Source organism: Brachyhypopomus gauderio, chromosome 3 (assembly GCF_052324685.1).
Source record: "Brachyhypopomus gauderio isolate BG-103 chromosome 3, BGAUD_0.2, whole genome shotgun sequence".
NCBI lineage: Eukaryota > Metazoa > Chordata > Actinopteri > Gymnotiformes > Hypopomidae > Brachyhypopomus > Brachyhypopomus gauderio.
The window spans coordinates 31,387,976-31,412,503 of NC_135213.1; the positions used below are offsets into that span (position 1 = coordinate 31,387,976).

The 24,528-nt window shown below is 40.9% G+C and overlaps 1 long non-coding RNA gene across 6 annotated transcripts in view; it reads right to left on the minus strand.

The window, feature by feature from the left end:
- The window catches only part of LOC143509162 (uncharacterized), an 89,459-nt gene that overhangs the window by 60,397 nt on the left and 4,534 nt on the right, over positions 1-24,528 (minus strand). For 5 of the 6 annotated variants that reach the window (XR_013129603.1, XR_013129600.1, XR_013129599.1 and 2 more), the window contains exons 5-7: positions 21,938-22,596; positions 21,769-21,839; positions 20,425-21,590 (exon numbers count right to left, since the gene is read on the minus strand). This is a non-coding gene — a long non-coding RNA (uncharacterized LOC143509162). Of the gene's footprint in view, positions 1-20,424; positions 21,591-21,768; positions 21,840-21,937; positions 22,597-24,528 lie in introns of those variants that run through there. The other variant, XR_013129601.1, reaches the window with a different exon arrangement.

The window sequence follows — 24,528 nt, forward strand, 5'->3', positions numbered from 1 at the left end:
GTATTGATGGAACCTACATATGCTACCTATTCCAGCACCATTAGAACATGAAAATTCATCCATAGCATTAATGTACAGGTACTAACCTTTATAATCCTTAATGAATACTTATCTTTAATGGTAACAAAAATAACGTAGCTATTGTAACTGACCGTTCTTCCCATCAAGACCATATGTGATGCTTCCCACCTCGTCACAAATGTTGAAGCCAGATGGCCAGGATCCGTGTATGATTCCACACTGTACAACAAATCTGAACAGAGTAGGCCTGCGGTAGTTTTGCTAGTTGTTCACATGCAGTGTAATAGTTAAATCATTGCAAACCCTAGTGTGATTATAGGACATGACGGCCTCCTTCATGGAGACAGAGGGTATCCCTGCCTGTCCTATAGGCCTACCTTATGACTCCCTATTCAGATCCTGCACCTGGACCACAGTCCCGCTACAATCAGGCCCACAGCAAAACCAGGGCAAGAATTTAAATGACCCTAGGAATCCTCGAGGCCAGGTTCCAGTGCCTGAAGGGGCTCAGAGTAACCCCTGATAGGGCGTGCCACATAATAATGGCATATGTGGTATTACACAACATTGCAACCATCCAGGAAGAGCGACAGCCTACCATCTCTGACATGCCCACAGACGAGGAACCTTACATGCATGTGGGTGACAACAGAGATGGTGGAGTTGTCAGAGACTCCATCTGCAATCACTGCTTTCCACATTAAATCATGCACCACCACCCACCCCACCATCCACCCTGTAACCTTTTAATATACATTACAGTCAAATTCACTGTTATGTTTCATTATTTCATTTTTCCTGTAAATAAATATATTTTATAATATATTTTAAGAATAAGATATAGTTATGTACAGCCATACCACTTTGTACAATATTCTTATACTTCATTTTTATCTGATGCCATGTGTGTTTCACACCACTCAGATTAGACCTGGAATTAGTAAGTGTTCAATAAAAAAATATTTAAAAACTCAATACAGTATTATAAAGATGGAGAAAATAATAATATAATCGCACCCTTCTGCTAAATATAAAAATATCATTTTCACTCACGCATCTGTTGGCAATTTTTTGACATGCTGACTGCCTTTCTCTAGCAGCTACCGCAGTATTACATTTACGTTTAATAATATCTAAATATTCTGCATACGCTGTCATTAATACTTCAAGCTACAGTGGTGTGAAATACGATGCTCGGCTGATTTTCGCGTTTAAGTCCATGATAAATCCTATTTATCTGTGTTCCATTAAGAATGCCTTTCATAGTTACGTGTGAACGCGCTTCTGTCTGGGTCAACCTACTCAGAGTTGAGCGACCCTGATTACTTTAACTCCGATCCGCCGTTTTGGAACCGAAAACTCTTGAGTATGTCAGATCGGGGTAAGACAACTCCGAGTTCAGGGTTAAGTTTAGAGTTTGTTAACCCAGCTTCTTGGAATACCCCCCTGATGTTGTCTTCCAGGTGTTCCCAGTATATACACAGTTATTGCCCGTTTGTCAGGAATGGCTGTGTGCATTTATTTGTATGGTCAACACTTGGCTCCATGGAAGCCATTTTTACATAATGACAGTTTTGTCTTGTACGCTGTATCTCAAAATTTGTAGGTCAGATACCATGGAATGTAATGAATACATAAAACATTTCTGTGCTTTGGACCCTGTCAGTTTAGATTCTTAGGATTAGAATGTACACAGGATAACAAAACAATTACAAAACATAACTGGATTGGATATTCATCCATCCAAGTGCATCCATGCTCCCGAAAACAAACATCTGAAATTCTTAAAGTTAAGTACATCACACACAAATCAATGTCGAGAAACACTAAGTGAACACTAAGTCAAGTTGACTGGACTTGCTGCTTGTATAGGCAGTAGGGGTGACCTGCAATAGTCGCTAATTCGACTATAGTCGACTATACCCCCTAGTCGACTATGAACGTCATAGTCGAATGTACCATTCTTATTGCATGGGGATGCACAAGGATGCAGCTAAGCATCAGTTGTTACATGAAATGTCTTTGTTTTCGTTATATATAGCCTTTTGTCAAATAAAATCATCCTAATTTCTGTTAATAAATATTTAAAATGATGTTTGCGCATTAACAATAGGCATCTTCCTTACTACACATTAATAAATCACACCCTGCAGTTGCACAATCCAAACGAGCGGAGCTGAACACGCTACAGAATACGCGCAGCATCTGCTGAGATTATAATGGCTACTAAAAAACTTCAAAAGTATTTTGAAAAAGATAAAGATGAATCAAACAAAGTAAAGTGCAAGTTATGTCATCAACGTCTTTCATTTCGCGCGACAACAACCAACATGGCATACCATTTAAAACGCGTAAGGCGAAAAAAACATTTCAGCCGTTTGTCGTTTCAGTCGCGTCGTCGCGTCTCGTCACGGTGCATCTCGGCAAGTAGGCCTATAAACATTTTTTGTTGTTTGCTTTTAAAACCACATTACTTGAACCTTTCCTTATATTTTTTTGCTGTTGTGTGGCATTTTTAAAAATATTTTCAAGCAGGCATATTTTATTTGACAGTTCGATATGCGCAATGCGCTCTGACGGTTAATGTTCTCTAACGTTTCATTAAAAAATAAATAAGTAAATAAATAAAAGCTGAATAAAGCCAACCTACCGTGTTTATTCATTTATCTGAGTGTTTTAGGTTTTTACTTTGAAGAGGAAAAAAAGTCCTGAATGAGAACAGGATCCCGTTTAAGGTGCTCTAAATTAAAAAAAATCTGATTCGACTGTTAGTCAAATTAAGGGAAAAGCTGACGAATCAGATTCGACTATGAAAATCCTTAGTTGAATACACCCCTAATAGGCAGTGTTATTTTTTGCACAAAGAAAATTTAGTTCATACAAATACTAGTCGTATTTTATCTACATAATAATCTGATGCAAAAAGTTGCCTTACTTTTTTAAAGTAGATAAAGCACAGTGTTTTTATCGGTTAATCTTATTCTGTAGAGAAAGGATGATTGTGTAACGCGGTGAGCATGCAAACGTTCACACTGCGTGAAATAATATTGAGAAGGGTGGACCCAAGTGCCGGCTTGCAAGAGCAATACGTTTGACACTTGTCACATGTATTAGCGCATAGCGCTATATGTATTAGGAAATGTATTATTAGGGAATGTATGTATTAGGGAAACGCGCATAGCGTCCCAGAACAAACAGAATAAAACAATGCGGAAGACTCAACTCCCAAAGCGATAGAAAACAAAACAGTGAGGGCACGGAGTAAATAGAAACAAAAAAACTACGCGGAAAATACAACGCGTGAAAAATAACTCAACCGTAGAGAGACGGGAGAAAGAAACAAAATAACAACAGTAACTAAAACAGCGCGGATAAATGCAATGCGAAAACGAAACCAAATATGCCAGGGGAAGTAACTGGCAGCAGGGAAAAAACACAGCAGCAAAATAAAACCCTTCCCAAAATTAAAGGCAAAATGGATAGGAAGAAATACAGGATTGGGAAAACTTGAGATGGGTCAGGAAGCGACGCAGGAGATATAGATACTCGAATAAGTAAAGAGAAAGCATAAGAGAGAGAGGTGGCGAGACACCTTCCAAAGAGAAGCAACCACAGAGAATGCAGAGACTGGCTGAAAACGTACCGGCATAACCAAAATGATTCAGCAGTGAAACTTCTGAACAAACTTCCTTAAGAAGCCTAAAAACAGCTGAGACGAATCACTGCTGATTACGCCAATTAAGTCTGGGACTGACTCGGTTGCCTCCAGTGACGGCTGGGGGAACGGCATCCGAGCCAGCCCTGACAGATTTTTTCTTGACTGGAAACAGGGATGCTGATGAGTTCTTAGCCAGTACACATACCTCCTGTTTGAACTCACATCATTACATACACTTAGTCCTACTTTTTTTTTTTTTTTAAATAGATGGCCCATGTTAAAAAATGGAGAAGGCAAAATACTAAGTTGCGTGCCCTGGTGACATCAAGCAGTGACTCAGAGAAAGATCAGTCTTCACTTACAGTTGGGGCTTGCCTGAGTGGAGCTAGCAATAGAATTCCAAGAGAACATTTGGATGATGCAGGGTGTTCTACAGACATTGAGAGAGATGATTTTGCATGTGACCAGGAGGACCAGCAGCGTGACCAATACAGTGAAAGTGATACTACTGAAATGGGCACCTCCTCGGACAAATCACTTGATTAAAAAAGTTATTTGGCTAAATGGGCAGTTGAGAATAAAGCAACACGCACATCTGTTGACAACCTCCTCTCTCTGTTGAGAAAGCATGGACACCAGCTACTGTTGTGATTTTCATCTTAATCCCTTCATAGTTTGTTTACATTACAGTATAGAATCAACAGCTTATCATAATTTATATATTTTGACAAGTCAAAGTATTAATCAAATCTCTAATATTAATCACTATATGTTTTGCTTACATTATATTATTGATCAAGTTGTTTATTAGTAAGAATGTCGGTATAAGCGCTTGTGTGCCTTCCAATACTCCATGCGTTTGCAGTAGGCTAAAAATGGGATGTGTGAGAGGAGGCTCACTGTGACCTTATGTGGTAAGGCCAGGTAGTAAGACCTCGCTTCCAGAATAGAGACAGCTGTAGGTTGAACTATGGAATGTGCAGTTCCTATGTTTAGGAAGGAAAGCATATATAATGGTGAAGAGAGCAGACAGCTTTAGAGCTGCACATGGGGTGACATGATTAGGTAATGTGAGCTCTCCAGAGATCTCTGTATTAAATTAATTAATAGGCCTATGTGTATTTTTTAATAAAATGCTAAAGACAAGACTGGTAATGTTTTCTTTTGCAATCAACGAACACGCTGCGCTAAGGTAAGAAGGTTAAGCGCAACACTACCTAAAGATGCAAGAACACTATTAGGAACTTCTCACCAAGTTGAAGCATGTGAGTAATGTAGAGGCCAATATCTTCATTATGGTCTTGAGTGTGGAATTTTGCAAAACCCAATTCTGTGAGCGACTTCATCTCAGACTTTCATAAAGAGCTTAACAGGCTCCAGCAAGATGGAATTGCATTCCAAGATCAAACCTTGAATGTGAAAGTCAATGCTTTCATTTGTGATGCCTCAGCAAGAGCTTTTTTGAAATGCACAAAGGGACACAATTCCTACAATGGGTGCAAGCGATGCACTTTTGAAGGACAATATGTGGGCCACAGGGTTGTGTATAATTACCAGAAGTGACTATTTCGTTAAGAACAGATGAGGAATTCAACAGGCAGTCTGACTCTTCTCACCAAAGTGGACGCTCACGCGATAGATGCAGGCTTGCTGTGCATACGGTCGTTTGTGTTAGACTACATGCATCTGGTGTGCTTAGGAATGGTTAGATGCTTACTAACCTTTCTCAAACAGGGACCAAAACAGTGTAAACTGTCTCAGAGGCAGATTGGTGAAATATCATCTAAATTTGCCAGACAAACCTGAAGTCTTGCTGTTCTGAACAGATGGAAAGCAACGGAGTTCCGACAGTTTTTACTGTACACAGGACCTGTTACTTTTCACACTGTGCTGCCTGAGAGCTTTTACAACCACTTCCTGACACTAACTGTTGCCATGTCCACTCTATTATACCAGGGCTCTCAAGTCTCACGCATTGAGCATGTGACACACGCATTTGACCGTCTTCACACGCCACACTTCCGATTTCACACAGCGAGAAAAAAAAATCTAGTTTATTTACCTCCGATTCATATCTATGTCGCCCTCCACTGCCGATCGATCACGAAATACAAACCCCCCCTCCACCCCCCACCCCCCCCCCGCTCAACAACTTACGTTCTACAGATAATACAATAGTACAGGCAATAATGTTAGACTAGAAAAATATAGATTGGATAGTACGCAGTATGGGTAAAAAATAGCTTAAGTTAAATAAATTCAAGTAAAATATAATGTAATATAGTCCGGATGATAAGTGAAGGTTGATTTGGTAGTCCAGGATTATTTCTTGCAATGCTGAGAAAGGCTAATGGCCTGAGGGACAAAAGACTTCCTGAATCTGTCCGTGGAGCAGGACTGCATTTCTGCATTTCAGTTTGAAAACCATCTACAGAAACTAAAGAAAAGTGTCAGAAATGCAAAAAGCCCCATTTCACAACTGTCTAAGAGGATAGCGGAAATGGATAACGCCAAAGTTTGCATTACACCAACACCACACCCCACCAAAAAGGATTCCTGTTTTCTTGTTGGAGATTGCTATGCATTTGTGAAGGAAAAGATGATAGATGGAATGTGTGTTTGATGTGCACCACCTCAACAGTTTCTTTGATAAACCATGTGACTCTAAACTCATCAACATAGCACACATCTGAGGCATGAAAGAAGAAATGGAAAACAAAATTTAATTGAGCAAAAGGATTTGATGAGGAAAGTTGTCTTGTCTTCCTTGTGGAAGTTTCCTTGTTTTGATGCCAATGCTTCATGTCAGTGAAAGGTGTTAAAGACATGGTAATTTTTTTCCTCACACACATTCAGTGTTTTAAAGATGTTGTGACTGCACCATATTGTATACAAAACACATGCCAACAAAAATCAGTAGTTACAAGACAAGTTACTAGTAGTTACCCTAGTAGCAGCTTTCATATTGTGTTTCTGTTTGTTAGTACAAGGCAAGAACAATGTGGGCAAGAGTTATATGGCGAGAAGGCAGCACAGAGTTGGAGGAAGTCATACCACCCTGTTGGATGAAGAATGGTTGTGTGTATTGGCCTAATCGAGGAGAAAAATAGCAATGAAAACCTGCAAAGAGCCAGAAGCTGCATTTTAGCTGCAACAAAATTTATTTACACATTGCCAAATGCATGATTGAAAGAATTCAGAATTCATCTGGTATTTTGGGTCAGATGCAGAGAAATAGACGATCCTTGACTTCTTAAACACTACAAAACCACTGGTGGTTCATGGCTTTTTTTTTCTTCACCAGTTTGCATTGCTTTCCATGTAGTTCCTATTAATTCTATTAAATATATGCTTGAATTGTTAATTCTGTTATATTTAATTATATAATAATGGCTTTCAGATAACAGAAAGGAATGTGAAAACTATACGACAATAGCTAAGTGAAAGGATTGCTTTTGGAGTGCCAAAGGCAAAACAAACCTGCACAGCTTAGTGTTCTAAGCTGTAGCATGCTACTGCTGCTAGCATGAGGCAAAGTACAGTCAATTCAAGTTCCAGTGCTTAAAAATCTGTTTAATAAAAAAATGCATTCTTCACAATACAAATTTAAATTTCTGGTTCTGAGGTGACTTAAAAGATAGTAATCGAATTGTTCTGTCGTTGCTTTAGCTGTACTTTAAGCTGCACAATCCTCTCGTGTGCGCTATAAATTGTCTGGGTATTACACGTCCACATTTCTGTGATCTGCTTTTTGCTTTCTGTCGTTATTACATTCTCAATTATAGTTAACGTCTAGAACAGGGGTCGGCAACCTTTGAGACATGGAGTGCCAACTTTAACATGTCTAGTCGATGAGTGTGCTGAGTAGTGGGGGGAGTTTAAATTGTTGAGGGGGCGTATAAATGGACACAAATTGAAATGTGCCATATTTTGTCAATTGTGATTTTTACACCCCAATCGAAAATTTTCCTCCGCTTTTAACCCATCTGTGCAGTCAGAACACACACACACTAGTGATTACTAGGGGGCTGTGGATCACACGTGCCCAGAGCGGTGGGCAGCCCTAGCCCGGCGCCCGGGGAGCAGTTGTGGTTAGGTGCCTTGCTCAAGGGCACCTCAATCATGGCCTCAGGTCTGGGAATCGAACCCACAACCCTCCGGTCACAAGACCAGTTCCTTAACCGCCAGGCCATGACTGCACTGCACAATTAAGTATTATATAGCGATCGATCGCCAAGTATAAACGCCTCCGCTGAGCAGAGCGGTGAGGAGCGATTTCAATTGGAGGATTGTGCTCTCTGTCTGAGATTTTTTTATTAGGGTTCACACACATAATGTGGGAACCCTATTGTAATTGTTAGTCTTTCTTATTATTATTCTTTGTCCCATTTTTTGACCTAAAACGTATTGTGCAGCCTAGACCGTAATGCCTAGAAACCCCAAACTTGGCAAAAAGGTTCAGTTAACTCCAAGGACCAGATTCCCATACAGGGACCCAAATTGGCCTTATGGTGGCGCTATAGCAGACCATGTTGACTTTTGGTCCATATCTCCCACACCGTAGGTCCTAGAATCAAAATTCCAGTTCCTATACATTCCTTGACTAAATTCAATAGGACTTTTAATATACAACCATCAAGCTCCGCCCACTTAGATTTCGAGTTAATTTGCATAATGTCCAAAATCACACACATCTTTGAGCGCGAACTAGTCCCTGGATTTTTCACATACGTGCACATATGTGATATCAAAACGTTCAGAAGAGTCTGAACTTTAAAATGTATCCAACAAAAATGCTGCACTTATGGAGCTCTAACTGAAGAAAACTTGCATGCAATGAGATGACACTTCACAGACAGCTTCCCCCTGAGGGTCTGGGGCAGCTCGCAGAGGTTTCCATACCTCACCTGCTAGGGGGCGCTATATCATGCAAAAATTTGCCCCATGCACACAGATTGGCCGATCCACATGAAACTTGACAGACATCATCTATGGGCCTCTGAGAACCAGATCCTAAAGTAGACATACCGTACTTCCAAAATGGCTGATGTAATCAGCCAATCAGTGATCAGCAAGTGTTTGACAGGCTTACCATTGGTTGATGTGCACGAAACCTCTTGGGTGTGGGCAAGTGCACGCCCCCTATGACATACTCCAGCTGGGTGTGGATTGGCCACTGGGGGGCGCTAATGCAAAAAAAGCTAGTATATCCCCTACATAATTTCACTTGGGAAGATGCAATTGGACTTTTTTGATTCCTTGCAGTAGTGCGATCAACTTTCCCATTACATGTCCTATTAAAAAATGCAGTTTATTTACAGTTAATAATAGTTTGAAATCATCATTTTTCATACTGCTCCAAGTTTTTTCATACTATCATGTCAAGCAAAGTCTGAAATCAAAAAACAATCCAAAGATTTTGGATTTTAGGACACTTATACCTGCTAAATATTTTTTAATGGACAGCATCAATGCATATAATATTCATATTCTTGAAGCTCTTTCATATTTTATCCAATTCTGACCAAAATGCACAAGCCCATTCAGAATCCCATCCTGAACAAATTTGTCAATTTTCATCTAAATCGGTTATCGTATGGCTCTACAGTGCAATATTATATACAATGCATAAAAATGCAAGTTAAAGTCCCTCTGTCACCTTCTCCTTCTCACACACACGCAGGCTGAAACTCACACACTCTCAGTCTCTCTCACACTCTCACCCACATTCCCCCTCCCATCTCTGTGCCCTAAGTATACATTGCTCTGGCTACCTAGATCTCTGTGTCTATTAAACAGGCACACACACATACAGGCGCAAGCAGGCCTTCCTATAGCATTCACAATGACACTTCCCTAGCCATACCCACCCATATCTCAGTGACTAACACATGCTCATACAAACTGATATTTGGCTTCTTTTTTGTCTCTCTCTCACACAAACACACAGACACACACACCTTTATACCTATATGTATGTATAGTTTCTACGTATACTTATGTATGTATTAGTATGTCGTCATAGTTTGAGTACACACACACACACACACACTTCTACCTAAATGTATATAGTTTGTATGCATATCTATAGTATATGTATAGTATGTCAGTCATGCCAGTGATGTCATGCCAGTCATATCAGTCCAGTCATGTCAGTTATATCAGTCATGTCAGTCATGCCAGTCATGTAAGTCATGTCATGCCAATCATTTCAGTCCAGTCATATCAGTCATGTCAGTCCAGTCATGTTAGTCATGTAAGTCATGTCAGTCAAATCATTTCCGTCATGCCAGTTATGTCAGTCATATCAGTCATGTTACTTTTGTTCGTCGTGCCAGTAATGTCATTCCAGTCATATCAGTTATGTCAGTCATGGCAGTCATGTAATGCCAGGCTTTGCAGACTACATTCATACTTTGAATCAGAGGTGGGACCAAGTCAGTGTTTTGCAAGTCTCAAGTAAGTCCAAGTCTTTATACCTCAAGTCCCGAGTCAAGTCTCAAGCAAAGACACTCAAGTCAAGTCAAGTCTCGAGTCAAGACAGGCAATAGTCAAGTCAAGTCCCAAGTCTGAAACTTGGAATTTCAAGTCCTTTCGAGTCTTTTTTTTTTTTTTTTTACCAATGTTGCAGGTATATTTTTTTTGTATTGACTGCTGAGATAGAACTGGATATTATGATGGTGACAGAGAGAGGCTCTCTTCCCCGAGTTCAGATACAGAACCCAGGGTTGCCAACTCTCACGCATTGAGCGTGAGACACACGCATTTGACCGTCTTCACACGCTCTCACGCCACACATCCGATTTCTCACGCCGGAAAAATTCTAGTTTATTTACCTCTGATCCACATCTATGATTCAATGAGTTACTAGTTCGCTCTGGCACCAACCACTGGCGATCGATCGATCGCGATATAATACTTAATTTGTGTCCATTTTACACCCCGCCCGGTAAAAATTTACGTTCGCCAACCCCCCATTTGATTGGTTGTGCTGCAGCTCATGCACACACACACGTACAGAGTGTGGAAAAGCAGAGGACTGGTCTGCGTCAGAAGGACGGAAATGAAATTAATGGGGCGCACTTTACAAATATTAATATGCGTTTTAAAATTTAGATTTGGGGTAAAAAAATCAAGTCTTTGCAAGTAAACAGGTTCAAGTCCAATTCAAGTCCCAAGTTATTGGTGTAAAAGTCCAAGTCAAGTCTAAGTCTCTGAATATTTTTTCAAGTCAAGTCAAAAGTCTTAATATTAATGACTCGAGTCTGACTCGAGTCCAAGTCATGTGACTCGAGTCCCCACCTCTGCTTTGAATACACGGGCAGTCATGTTAGGCGTGCTAGGTGTGCAAGGAGTGAATTAACAAAGCATAGTCTCTGGCTCCCTCAATCTCTCTCTGTCGGTAATATACAGGCCCAATCATGTATAGACACAGGCAGGCCTTCCTATATTGTTCACATAGATGCAGCCCTAGCCAGATGTGCTATTTCTGTGTCTCCCTTTCTGACACAAGCAGATGTCATCACCAGTGATGGCTAAGTTACCTTGAGAAAGTAATCCGATTACTGATTACTCCTTTTAAAAGTAACTTAGTTACGTTACATATTACTTGATTTTAAAAGTAACTACGTTAGATTACAAGTTACTTTAGTAGTTACATTCAGCAGCAAAATAAAATTTTCCAATACTCACTTTTTTGAAAGTGCATTTTTAACAGTAACAATGTATTGAAGCAGGTTCGGTAACCGAGGCAGAAACTGCTTAATCCAAAAATCCCGAGGAGGGAAACTTTATTGATAACGCAACCCTGGCGCCCCCCCCCCCCCCCCCGTGTCACTTAAAGGGCAAGACTCTCCTGACATTACGTTTGTGTAGCTGCGCGGTATTATTTGTACATTTATTTGTAAACGTAATACAAGCGAACTGGGGTGGGTTTCCCGAAACGTTCGTAGCGCCAAGTACTTCGTAACCTCGTATGAAACGTACGAGGTTAAGAAGTACTTAGCGCTACGAACGTTTCGGGAAACCCACCCCTGTTCAGTCAGACAGCTTGTGAAACGAAATACCATTACAATTTTAAGCATTTTAAAGTAGGCGACGTTAGTCAAAATTCCAGCACTTTTCAAACGTGGAACACAGTGCAACATTAAAATTCTTCAGTTAAATGTTCCTTCCCCTGTTTTTGAGGGGTGTTTCTTTATACTACCTACCACATATCGTTACGGGAGGACACTGCAAAAAATGACTTGTAAAACGCGCTCGCGCTCTCACAGGGTCACGCGCAGCGTGCGGAGTCGAGCGCTACGGTCAGACGCAAAAGTAGAACTGAGCCAAGAAGAAAGCAAAAATATATATTTTTACTAGGGAAAATAAAAATAGTAACGCACAGTTATTAGGATAAGTAACTTTAATCTTATTACTGGACTGGAAATAGTAGCGCGTTATATTACTCGTTACCGAAAAAAGTGGTAAGATTAGAGTAACGCGTTACTAAGTAACGCGTTACTGACATCACTGGTCATCACACACTATCTGTAGAGTACACACTGTACACACTGCCTATTGAGGCCAAAGTGCCTATTCGTGTGTGAACCCGCCAATCGCCGCTTGCGGCTATATTTATACATTTTTTTTGCTGATGCTGGCCCAGCATGTCGTGTGCCACTGATTATGTCTCGGCCAACGGTGACACGCGTGCCATAGGTTGCTGACCCCTGGTCTAGAAAATTGATTTTTGTCATTTGTGAATTGATTCAGAATTGTTCACATTGCAATGCATCCACGAATATGAAAATTCCCCCACTCCTAATTAAGGTGATCTGTATACAACTTTTTACAGATAACCTTCATGTCAGTGATGCAGATAACACAAACACTGGATGTTGCTGGCTTTCAAAGAAAAATGAGTCCAGGTATGTATCAGGCATACACAATTTGAATACAAATTTTCCATTATGGAGTAGACCTCTTTTTACTGGTATGGTGTTTTGTCCCTCCAGTTCCATAGACATGAGCATAATATGCCAGGTTAATTGCTAAGAGTGTGGGGCAGTTTCCTGGACATTAATTAAGCCTCGTCTTTGATCTCAACGCATTTTGAATGGAGTTGTCACATTAACAAGAAAATATAGTCTACAACTAGACCATATACCTGTCTGGGAAACTGCGCTCATATGTTGACTTTAAGACTTTATGTAGCTTTTGTCACTCAAGAATTATTAATCAATGTAACAAAATGAGTATTAAGAATTGCTGTTCCCTCATAGATGAGTTCCCTCTTCCCCGTGTACCCCAAAAGTACAACCCGAAGAGCAAGAGTCTGTAAGAAAAAATAAATTTAAAGGTGAACAACTTAATGCTTCAGCTTAATGTTTTTCAGGGAGGCTGTGGGAAAGCAGGAGTAAGGAGGCCTCAGTGGCCTTGAGGAGAACAGAAGGGGCCTATTCAGTGCAGGATGTGAGGCAAGCAGTTTTTAGATAACCAGGCAGACAGGCTAGGAGAGAGGAGCAGGTGGGTTTTCATGGAGAGCAGCAAGGATTGGGTAGTTATCGAAACTTAGAGAAGAATCGAAACTTAAAGAGAGAAGGGGTATGAAAGAAGGGACACCACCTAGCACGGGAGGCTTTTCGCTTGGACACTGCTGAGATCCACTTGGGTTAGGTAGATTCCTAGGCAACTAGCACCAGTGCACTGAAGAGTTTGTACCACGTGTATTTTGACTACTTTATACTCATTTATATTTCATATAAATTAATCTAAAATAACTTTTGGTGTTAAGACTTTTTTTGGGTCACTCAGTCAGAACCGTCGGTTCATCGGGGCGGTGTTGGGGCCCATCTGGGTCCGAAGAAGAAAATCCCAACAAGTTGCACCAGAGTCCCCCTCACTCAGCCCACGGAGCAGGGGTCACCCCAGAGAGTCCCCCTCACACAGCCCATGGAACAGGAGTCACCACAGAGTCCCCCTCACGCAGCCCATGGAGCAGGAGTCGCCCCAGAGAGTCCCCCTCACACAGTCCGAGCAGCACGACTACCAACAGCTAGACTAAATGATTTCATGCATACTCTCTCTATAGAATATTTTGCTGTCGCGTTAGGAAGTGTGCGCGCATGCCCGAGTTTTACAGCAGGAGAAACTGTCACTTTCTTCACAAAGAGCGATGCGGATAAAATTTTTACGGCATAATTCATATTCCCCTCTCTCATGGGACAGAATTCATCCTTACTAGTCACCTTCACTCTAATATTAGAAAAATGTATACTGGGTACCATCTTAGAGATGTTTCGCTTTTTATTGGGGAGGGTGTGCCTCTTCCCATGCCAGCTTGCTCTAATTTTTAACGAAAGCCCCAAGCCTTCATGGTTAGGAGGGCATGTCATAATTCATAACGTTGCTAACCACATCACTCACTATGCTTTTGGCGGCCGTTTTGAGGTGAGGTTTTGCTATAGTCAAACCACGCTTAATGATAGGCATTGCCATTTTGAAAAGGCCCTTAAATAGCCGCCTAAATCCGGGAAGTCTGCTACTGGCTTGCTGTTCAGAATAATTGATATAGCTTTGAGCATCTGTGTATCCGTTGTCGTACATCCTCACAGGTTGAAAGAATGTTTCACTGGCCAAAAATAAAGTTTAACCACAAACTTCCCTAACGGAATGGTATGTGCACATTCTGATCGCTCTTTACTTCAATAATAATATTGCTGAGGTGCTTGCTGACAGCTATGTAGTGTGGACTATTGAATCTAAAAGTGACTATTTCATTATTTTCACCCATTTTATGTACCTCTCTTAGAAGAGGTAGTCACCCACTCTCTGATACTGTACAATATCAGAGTATATTAATATGCTGTAGAATCCTGCGTGAAAAGGAGCTTCAGGCTTATGTAGTGATAACACAGCATCACTCCTCATACAGGGTTGCCAACTTTTGAAGATCGCTTGGAATGAGATTTGAACCTGGAGGAGGTGGCGAGTGTAAATTGTTGACGGGGGGGTAGCTGAACGTAAGTTGTCGACCGGAGGGGTGGCAAACGTAAAATGGACACAAATTAAGTATTATATCATGATCTATCGATCGCCGGTGGTTGGCGCCAGAGCAAACTAGTAACTCATTGAATCATAGATGTGGATCAGAGGTAAATAAACTAGATGATGAGATATCGGAAGTGTGGCATGAGAGCGTGTGAAAACGGTCAAATGCTTGTGTCTCACGCTCAATGCGTGAGTGTTGGCAACCCTGCCTCATACCTAGCAGATGAACCAGGTTACCATTCGTTTTCAAAATATAGAGTTTATCAGAATCCATCGTTATCTTGTTCTTCAGAGTATTACATTTTTTTATGTCATCGCAAACTTGTTTCTTCATCGCTCTGTTCATTTCATGGAGGAGGGTTTCCATTTTCCCATAATATCCTGGAGGGATCTGACATGTGAAAAAGTCATTCTGGTCAGATTCCTTCTAAAGTGTCCATAATTCTATATGAAATATATTTTCACCTTCAGCTAAAGGAGGCCATGTGTGTGGATACTGTGTCTCGACTAAGGCAACTTCCCACGCACCCGTGAGTTCCAAAAGCATAGCAAACTTTGTTGTGCAACACAAGATTTTATCATCAGGATATATATTAGATTACTGGGTAGAGTGACGTAAAAACCTCGCTCCTCCATGGTTAGGGGTTAATGGTTCTGATGCACATGATTAAGGCTCTTTTAGAATGGCTTATACACTGGAGGATCTCTCAGAATCCTCTCAGAAACTGAATATTTCATCCATATATGTCTGTTCATATCCTTTCTCAAACGGGTATTTTACACACGAGAAATTCGAACCGTATCTCCCATATTAAACCTGTAGACTAGTTTTATTTTAATGCTTGTGTGATATGCATTATTTTATGAATGAACCAGGTCCTGAATAATGTCAATGTATTTCCGTGTGTTGGCTGTTGTAAAAATAACGCTACATTCAAGACTTCAAATTTCTATTAAATCATTCACAGACTGGTCCCTTCACATCCATACCAGTAGCAAAGTGTGAAATGTTATGGTTCACCATCTGTTACGAGCGTAAGGGTACCCATGCTACTTGTATCTAATTGGTGTTCTAATTAGACCAACTATTAGACCAATTAGACCAACACTTTGTTGTCTACTGATTAGTAATTGTCCACCAATGGCTGTGTGGCTTGACCCACAACAGGGGCATGGCTTTGACTTTAAATGGGGAGTGGCGCGCAATGAGAGGGGAAGACTTGCAGACCTGTTTTACCCATCATGTAACAAGGAGGGAGATTTTTGGTAGAATGTTGAACGGCGTGCAAAGAGCAATACCACTAACAAATGCTGTTTAGTAATATGTAAGCACACTGTTGAGCTGTTGGACTAGAAACACTTTGAGTATGGTTAATCTTTGTCTGTGTTGTTCTTTATTCTGTTCTGTTTGTTGTTCCTTTGTTCCTATAGGTGGACAGTTTAGGTGGGCCCTCTGACTCTTGCATTCATGTAGGAATACTACCTGTTTAGAACATCAGGTTAGAGGCACGTGCCCTCTTTGTATTTTTGGTTAGGGGATTAGTTTGAGTTAGGTAGGTTAGTTTCTTTTCTTTATTTCTTTCCTTTGGCACGGTCTACCGTCCTCTTATAGGAGGTTTATGTCCATTTGTGTTGCACTCCAGTAAAACAACAACGTCTGGTAACCAGTTATATCTGTCTCCTGGTTTTCTCAATTCACCTACACTCCACCGTGTCTTTCCTTGTTCGGCCACCTCTACCCTAGACAGGGGCGGGTCGTAACACCATCATATTAAATAATTTGTTACCTTGGTCTGATTGACGTTTTTCTGGATTTCACCCCAAGTTTAACATTGATTCGAATGCGTATTTTGATAAGATATCTATGCATGTTATCATGAATTTCATACTGTCATTATGATCCTCCACGTCTACTTGCCATTGTGCATCGATGTTAAGCACAAACACCCTGTTTTAAATTTAGTCTTGGCTGATTTGTGTAATGTGTAAGCATCCTGTTCCATTAACCAGTTTAATTTGTGTACTGTATACACTTTTACCTATTTTTTCTATGACCACTTTTTTTTAGATTTTCAACACCCCCATAAGACCCCAGGGATGCGGGATTGTAGTAAATATTTTTGAACAGCCGCTCAGTCATGGTGTGCATCTAATTAGGTAATGATCACAAGTGTTACCAAAATCATTGGTATTGAAGCAAATCATTTATTGAAGCGCACACACAAAAAAAAATATATTATATAATATTCAGTATAAACATTTTTTAAAAACACACTAAATTAAAATCATTAAAATAAATTTCTCTGCTGTATAACATTAGCCTGTATCGGCAGCTAATTCCACACGTTTGTTGGGCTTACTTAGTCTCTCATGAATTCTCCAAAAGTCTGTGACATCCTCATACATAGCTTCTGTACATTCCTCGTGATGTTTCACGCAAATGTCTTAGAGAGCATCCATAATGTTCCGCTCTCCGCTCAGATCAGACACGAACGTCTCGGCCGCTCCTTGAAGTTTTTGTGGAAACGGCAGGCAGGTAATGCCGCAAAATCTGAGCGCTCTGGCTAGAGTTCTGGCGAGCCAAGGCTTGAAAAGCATATTCAGCAGTTTCGGCTCGTTGTTTCCGAAGTAGAAATCGTCAGGTTCCTGCAGACACGCGTGTTGACGCTTGCTTGGATGGTCGATAGCACAGCCATGGCAGTTTTCCTTTATGTCACCGGTTATAATCTGCCCCAACAGCTGACCAGTTACCAACCGAATAATGTCGAGAATCGGCGCAGTAATACACCCGTCTATGCTGTCCGTCATTCAGCGTCATTCTTTTAAACGCGTCCACAACTGCAATCATTTCAGCGTTATCAGCCGTATCGAACATGTCTACGGTTTGGACGTTATTGCTAGCAAAAGCCATCTTTTCTGATTGACAAGTCTTGGTCAATGAAGAAGAAGAGAAAAAAAAAAAAAAAAAAAAACATTAAAACATTAATGCGTCTGTCCAAAGCCTCAGGGGATATGACCTTATGTTAAACCTCATGTATGAACTCACTATTCTTTAGAGGGTTGTGGTATGTCCGCCTCAAACGAGTCTAAAAGATTTGTTCCAATTTCTGATAAATTAACAATATCTTCTGCTTGTTAGAACATCCCATCTATTTTATAAAAAACTTTGTAACACATACCAGTTACAACGTCCAAAGTCAACCATCATAGTAATTCTTTTGGAGATCTCCGCCACATAACACTGTAAATTCAATTCCACCCAGAGATCGCAGTTGCTTTGACGGTAAATGTCCGTTGAGGTCGATCCGCGCTTGACCAACTATGAATTTCATCACATGGCTTAGGCACATTATAGGTTTCAGAGACAAACTCGCGTTGAGAACACCATTTTCTAAATAAAATCCAGCTACAATGGTCAAAAGTTAACATTTGATCCGCTCTTGTCCACAATAGTTTGCCCGGAGATGATATAGTTAGAAGCATTATGTTACCCATCTCGGGGTCAAACACAAATCCAGCAATGCAACCATCAGGCAGAGTCCAGTTTTGGGACGCTGCGGTGGCAATTTTCGTTCTCGAGCTGGACTTTTTTTTTTAGATTTTTGAGGTGATCATCGTGTTTTTCCCCACAAGCCTTCAGGTAACTGGGGGGGGGGGGGGGGGGGGGTCAAATGTTTTGAGGACATTAAATCCTGATAAATATCTAAACTAATTAAAATTAGTGGAGCATTCAGGATGTACTGTTAAAAGCAGTTTGATGCACCAACCCCATCTTATTTTATATATGACGGGGGACCGGATAGGGGGGCCGGTAATGGTTCCAGATTTTTAACTGTTTGAAATCAATCAATGGCTCAAATCGGTTAAGGAGATCCTTGCCAATGAGAAAGGGAATGGTCGCCAGGGGAGAGATGTGAACCAGATGAACCAGGTGCATTGGGCAAATAGTCAGATGGATCCAGGCCAATTTGTCCAATGCCATGCTTGTGTGTGTGTGTGTGTGTGTGTCAGTGGCGATTGCTCCAAGACTGCAAGGGAAGCTCAGCTTCCCCTAAAATGTCAAAAAATAAGTGATCAAACATATACTGTTGTGTGTACATGTCATTAACTAAATATGCGCTACAACGCGCTCAACTTTTGTTCAGAATCAGCTTCTTGTCACTTGTAACGACGTGGCTTTCCTCTCACTCAGTCCCGCAGCTTCACGGTGCTTTAAACGGTGTGGACGCCGAGCGTCTACAGAGTTCAATAACGAAGCAAAGAGTGCAGCGAAACGAGACGAGTCATTGGATAAATGCTGGGCTTTGTCCCGCCCATCGGACGCTCAGCGTCTCTGGGGGTCTATGGGGCAGTGGGCCAGCCTTGGCTGGCCCGGACGCTCAGCTTCTGCATGATGATTGGATGAACTGTCTGAGACCAAATCCCTTTTTGATTGACAGCGAAATGAGCGAATCAGTGATCTTTTGGTGTAAACCTCCGCGGGAGCATTCAAATTAAATTTTTCAAATTTTCATTCTGTTCTATGTTGAACCAGAGATTTTCCCAATCCTCTTAGCGGCATTTTCTTCATTAAAAGAATCGAAGAAAGAAACGTTTCTTGTTGGTACAACAGGGTCACAGATCATTTTCTTGAAAAGGAACGGTGGGTACAATTTACGTATAAATAAACCGACACATTTTATGATGTTGGCCGAAATTGAGCTTCCCCTCCTTGAAAGACCAGCATCCGCCACTGGTGTGTGTGTATAGGGTTGGACATTCAAGGGGTAACTGAAGTTGTAGCTCATTGTTAGCTTTCCTGGCTATGGCTCCAACCTGATGGAACAGGGTGGTTGACATCAGGGTGTGGTCTAAGAGGGCTTCCTGAATTAATAAATTTTCTAACTTCAGTGACAAATGGAGTTTGCATGCTATTCCTTTCTCACCAAGGTGTCCTAGGACCTGTTAGAATGGAGGTTCACCTTGGATGATAGAGGGATCCTCCTGGCTGAGCCATTCTCTTGGGTCTAATTGTACAACCAATATTGTACTATGAGGGGTGGAGTTCCTCTCTGGGGTTTCCCCTTATTTGGCCTTTGACAATTCTGACATGAGTGGTTTCTCAAGATCAGTTTCGGCGGCTTCAACAACTCTTTAATTGGGTAATTTCTTCTTCTGTTTGGCGATTTATTTGGATGGCCTTAGTGAACTTCCCTTGCAATTGGTCCCTTTCATTATAAATGGTTTTAAGCTGTGCGATTGGCAGTAGGGCTATTTTAATTATAACCTCTGTTAGCTCTCGACCCTTGAGTTCTTTGGTTATATGGGATGTAACGCAGTCAGTCAAGGTGAGCCAGTCTGGTGGGGTAAGCTTGTTGAACCTCTGACCTCAGAACTATTTCTTTAGTTAATTCCTGCAAGGTGACTTCCACATCTCATGGGGTCGCCTCCTTTTAGGGTGCTGGCCTGACCTGACTTACTCATGGTGTGTGTGTGTTAGGCTTTATACGCTAAAGTTTTGACTTGGGTCAGCTAGATCTGATGGTGGTTGACGGCAAGTATTATAAGATTTACTAGGTTGTGTGTGCAGTGGGCTGATCAGTATAAAAACTCCAGTATATGCATGTGTTAATACACAAACATTGTTTGTGTAATAAGAATAGGTGCAATAAGAATAAAGTGATATACATACATACATACATTATATATCACTTTATTCTTATTGCACCTATTCTTATTACACAAACAATGTGTACTATTGTTTCCTCCCTACTGAGGAGCGAGGCACGTCAACAGTGACGTGTGTTGTCGAGACAGACAGGGTCTAGGGGCAAGAGCCACAATCTCCTCCCTAGACAGGCGGCATCTCTCACACAGTACATCATCAGGCTAACCCACACTTAGACGCTGAACTGCGTTAATGCGAGCTGCCTGTCCACGTTGACTATAGCGTCTTCTCAGACAGCTTTGATAGAGAACCAATATTCTTAGTACAGCTGTCATGTTCACCACCTAACCACCATGGTTAGCATTCCTCTTGGATACTTATGTGCAAGTAATTAATGAGTGATTTTGATTGGTTAAGAGTTAACAAGCTTAGTAGGCCAATTTGTAACCATTGCTTGGGGAACAATATATTTAAAAAAATAGCATGTCATTTATATGTGTATATTAATAAATTGTATGTTGTATTTTAACCAATTTCAATATTTTATTTTGTGAAAAGCATTTCAATTTAGTATGTATATTTATGCGCAGTATTGAACTAAGGACATTGGATATAATTTACATGATGCAATTACCCTTTCAAGAGTACATGTAACCATTTGTGGATTTGTGTTTGTACACATGTGTGTGCAGTTTGGAGGGTTTATAAAGGGATGATTCTGTGGCCTCTTTCGTTTTAGACAGAACTGCGCATGAACTTAAGGTTAAGAATAACTTGGCAAGTTATGACCGGGTCAGACCACTTGTAGATTTAAGAACAAATTAAAGTATGACATGAGTTACTAAGGCTTTTGGGAAACCGGCGTAAATGTAAGAACTTTAAGTATGAGGTTACGAAGTACTTATTGTTAAGAACATTTTGGGAAACACCAGAAAGCTACAGTCCTCTTCCCAGCATTATTTCTCTCTCCTCATTACCAACTTAAGTGCACTGGCTTTGGACCGCAACAGCCACTTATCAAAGCCAATCAAAGCTGAACTACACATGCATACTCATTCCTGTCCAGCTCCCCAGGTGAGACCGTCAGAATGCTTCTCTGTTGGAAGATTCCATCCTGGTTCCGTCTCTGAGCTCCACACCCTCATGCAGGTTCTCTCCAATCTTCTTCCAGGAGATTTCCACTCTTCTGGGGAAAGTGAAGCATCACAGCTTGTTCAGAAGCCCGATAGCCTGTGGATAGAATCTGTTGGTGAACTGGGTTGCCCTGGCCTGGATGCTGCAGTACCTTCTGTTGGCAGTAGAGTGAACACACCGTGCTGGATGACTGCTGTCTGAACTTTAACCATAATGAGTTAAGTTTCCCATCGAGAGTTCACCAAAATGCATATACCACCACCTCTGCCCTTACCAGTGTCCAGCGTTCCATCACTGCCAAGTCCACAGTGTACTTCTTAGAACAGCACTTGACCACCGCTCCAACTAGGCAGAAAGAGAGAGAGAGAGGGAGAGAGACAGAGAGAACAATTCAGTTCAATGTTTTTCTTCTATACATCTACAAAAAGGTGCATTTACATTACCTTGGCATAATCTATAGGTCCTGCGTTCTCACTGAATGTAAAAGTGGTGTTGCTGCCGTCATGAATGCGTTCAACACCTGTCTCTTGCCAAGCAGTTCCATCTTTTGTGTTTGTTTGTTGCAGGTCTACTGACATCCTCAGCAACAGAACGCTTCTTTCGTGGAGGGCTGAGGTTTTCATCCAATTGACCACTCGTCTCTGCATCAGTTGAAAGTGCCAGATTGGAGAAAGAGAAGTTCAATCAATCAATCAAAGTTTATTTGTATAGCGCTTTTCACAACACATGTTGTCACAAAGCGCTTTACAGGATTTAAAAGGTTAACAATACTATGGGTCCAGAACCCTAATGAGCAAGCCAAAGGCGACAGTGGCGAGGAAAAACTCCCTATGATGGTGGGGAATAGGAAGAAACCTCGGGGGGCTCAAAAGGGAACCCATCCTCCATTGGGCGGCCCGTTAACACACAAATGACACAAAATACAGACAGATACACAAGTCACACACAAATCACACAAACTAAGTAAAGGTAAAAATGAAAATTCTGGGTTTTGATATTGTCACTGTAAATGTCTGTTGATGAACGCCAGGCTTTCATTCCGTGTCGGAGCAGCGATGCTGGTATTGTAGGCTCCGACTGCAATGTTACTCTCCAGGTGAACCTCGGAGAAAAGATACGAGATGTAGTAAATATGTAACAGATTAATCAAAGGCCAAACTAAACAGATGAGTCATTAATCGAGTTTTAAACATTGAGACTGTGTCTGAGTCCCGAATAGAGGCAGGAAGATTATTCCACAATTGTGGAGCTTTAAAAGAAAAGGCTCTTCCACCTGCTGTGATCTTTTTGATCCTAGGAACAGTTAATAACCCTGCGTCCTGCGAGCGAAGTAAACGCGCTGGGTTATATTGTTCAATAAGTTCACTAAGATAGTCTGGAGCTAAGCCATGCAGCATTTTATATGTTAATTAAAGTATTTTATAGTCAATACGGAATCTAATTGGCAGCCAGTGTAATGACGATAGTACGGGACTAATGTGATCAAACTTTTTAGTTTTTGTTAAAACTCGTGCTGCTGCGTTCTGAACCACCTGGAGTTTGTTTATCTATTTACCAGAACATCCAGCTAGGAGACTGTTGCAATAATCTAAACGAGAGGATATGAATGCATGGATTCGTTTTTCTGCATCACTAGTATTTAATATGTTTCTAATTTTGGCAATGTTGCGCAAGTGAAAGAACGCTAGCCTGGTTATATTACACAGGTCAACAAAAAAAAAAAAAAGATTTACTGGTGTCCAAAATATTTTAATGAATTTGGGGTATTTTTGGGGTGCTGATTCTGAATATGCTATCAGTTTTGCCAGATTGGCTCAAGTTTTTGAGATTTCTGGTATCTTATTTATAGCACTTGTTGGTAAATGCGACGCATCATCTCATTAATTTCTTGGGATTAGTACTTGAACTGAGCAGTTCTCAATATAGTTTTTTGTTAATTAGTGTTCTAAAAGTTTGTTCATAGCTTGATTTTTGCACTAACTTTATGTTGTTGTCTGTTTTCCAGTGAAAAGCATGAACTCATCAAGAAGAAGTTGTCTTAACGATCCAGACACATTCTGTTACATTTGTGGTGAATATACACTGCAAAAACATAGAAGAAACATAATAGACTTCATTAAAAAAGTGTATTTGGCCTATTTTAAATAAAATAAAATAAAGTTAATGCGCGTGTAGCAAATTACGTCTTTTTTTTTTTACACATTTCACGAAAAATCTCAAAAACTTGAGCCAATCTGGAAAAACTGATGACATATTCAGAATCAGCACCCCAAAGTTACCCTAAATTCGTTGAAATATCTTTGGCCCCAAAAATGCTGTTGACCTGTGTTATTAATATGTGTATCGAACGAGAGATCTGGGTCTATTGTGACGCCCAAGTTCTTTACCTCTGCGCTGGGGGTTATAGTAAAAGAATGTAGATTCAATGCTACATTATGTATCTTGTCTCTCGCAGCCCTAGACCCAACTATTATTAATTCTGTTTTATCGGGATTTCGTGCTAGAAAGTTACACGCCATCCAATGTTTTATCTTACTGTTTGCGCCTAAACCATTGGGTTTTGCCGATAAATATACCCGAGTGTCGTCTGCGTAGGAATGGAAACTGATGTCGTGCCTCTCCTTTCCTCTCCTTTATCAGGAATCACAGTCATCCATTGTGTTCAGAAGAGCCAAAGCTCATTTGCACTCAGTGTGTAAATCCTCATGTGCCATCGCAATGTCAGTGTCTTCCTCACAGAATAACAGGACAATGTATAAATTGTATGTTAGTAACCAATACTGAATCATCATCATCCGAAAGCTCAATTTGTATCCAGTCACTAGTGCAGTGGTTCCCAAAGTGGGGGGCGCGCCCCCTAGGTGGGGCGCGGAGCTATTGCAGGGGGGGCGCGGAGCTTGAAAGTAAAACGTGCACATGTGTCAATAATTAGGGATGCACCGATTCCGATATTAATCGGGTATCGGGGACAATGTGACCGATCCATAAAAACAGATCTATTCACTCTAATTATATGCTTGTATTGCTTGCTTTT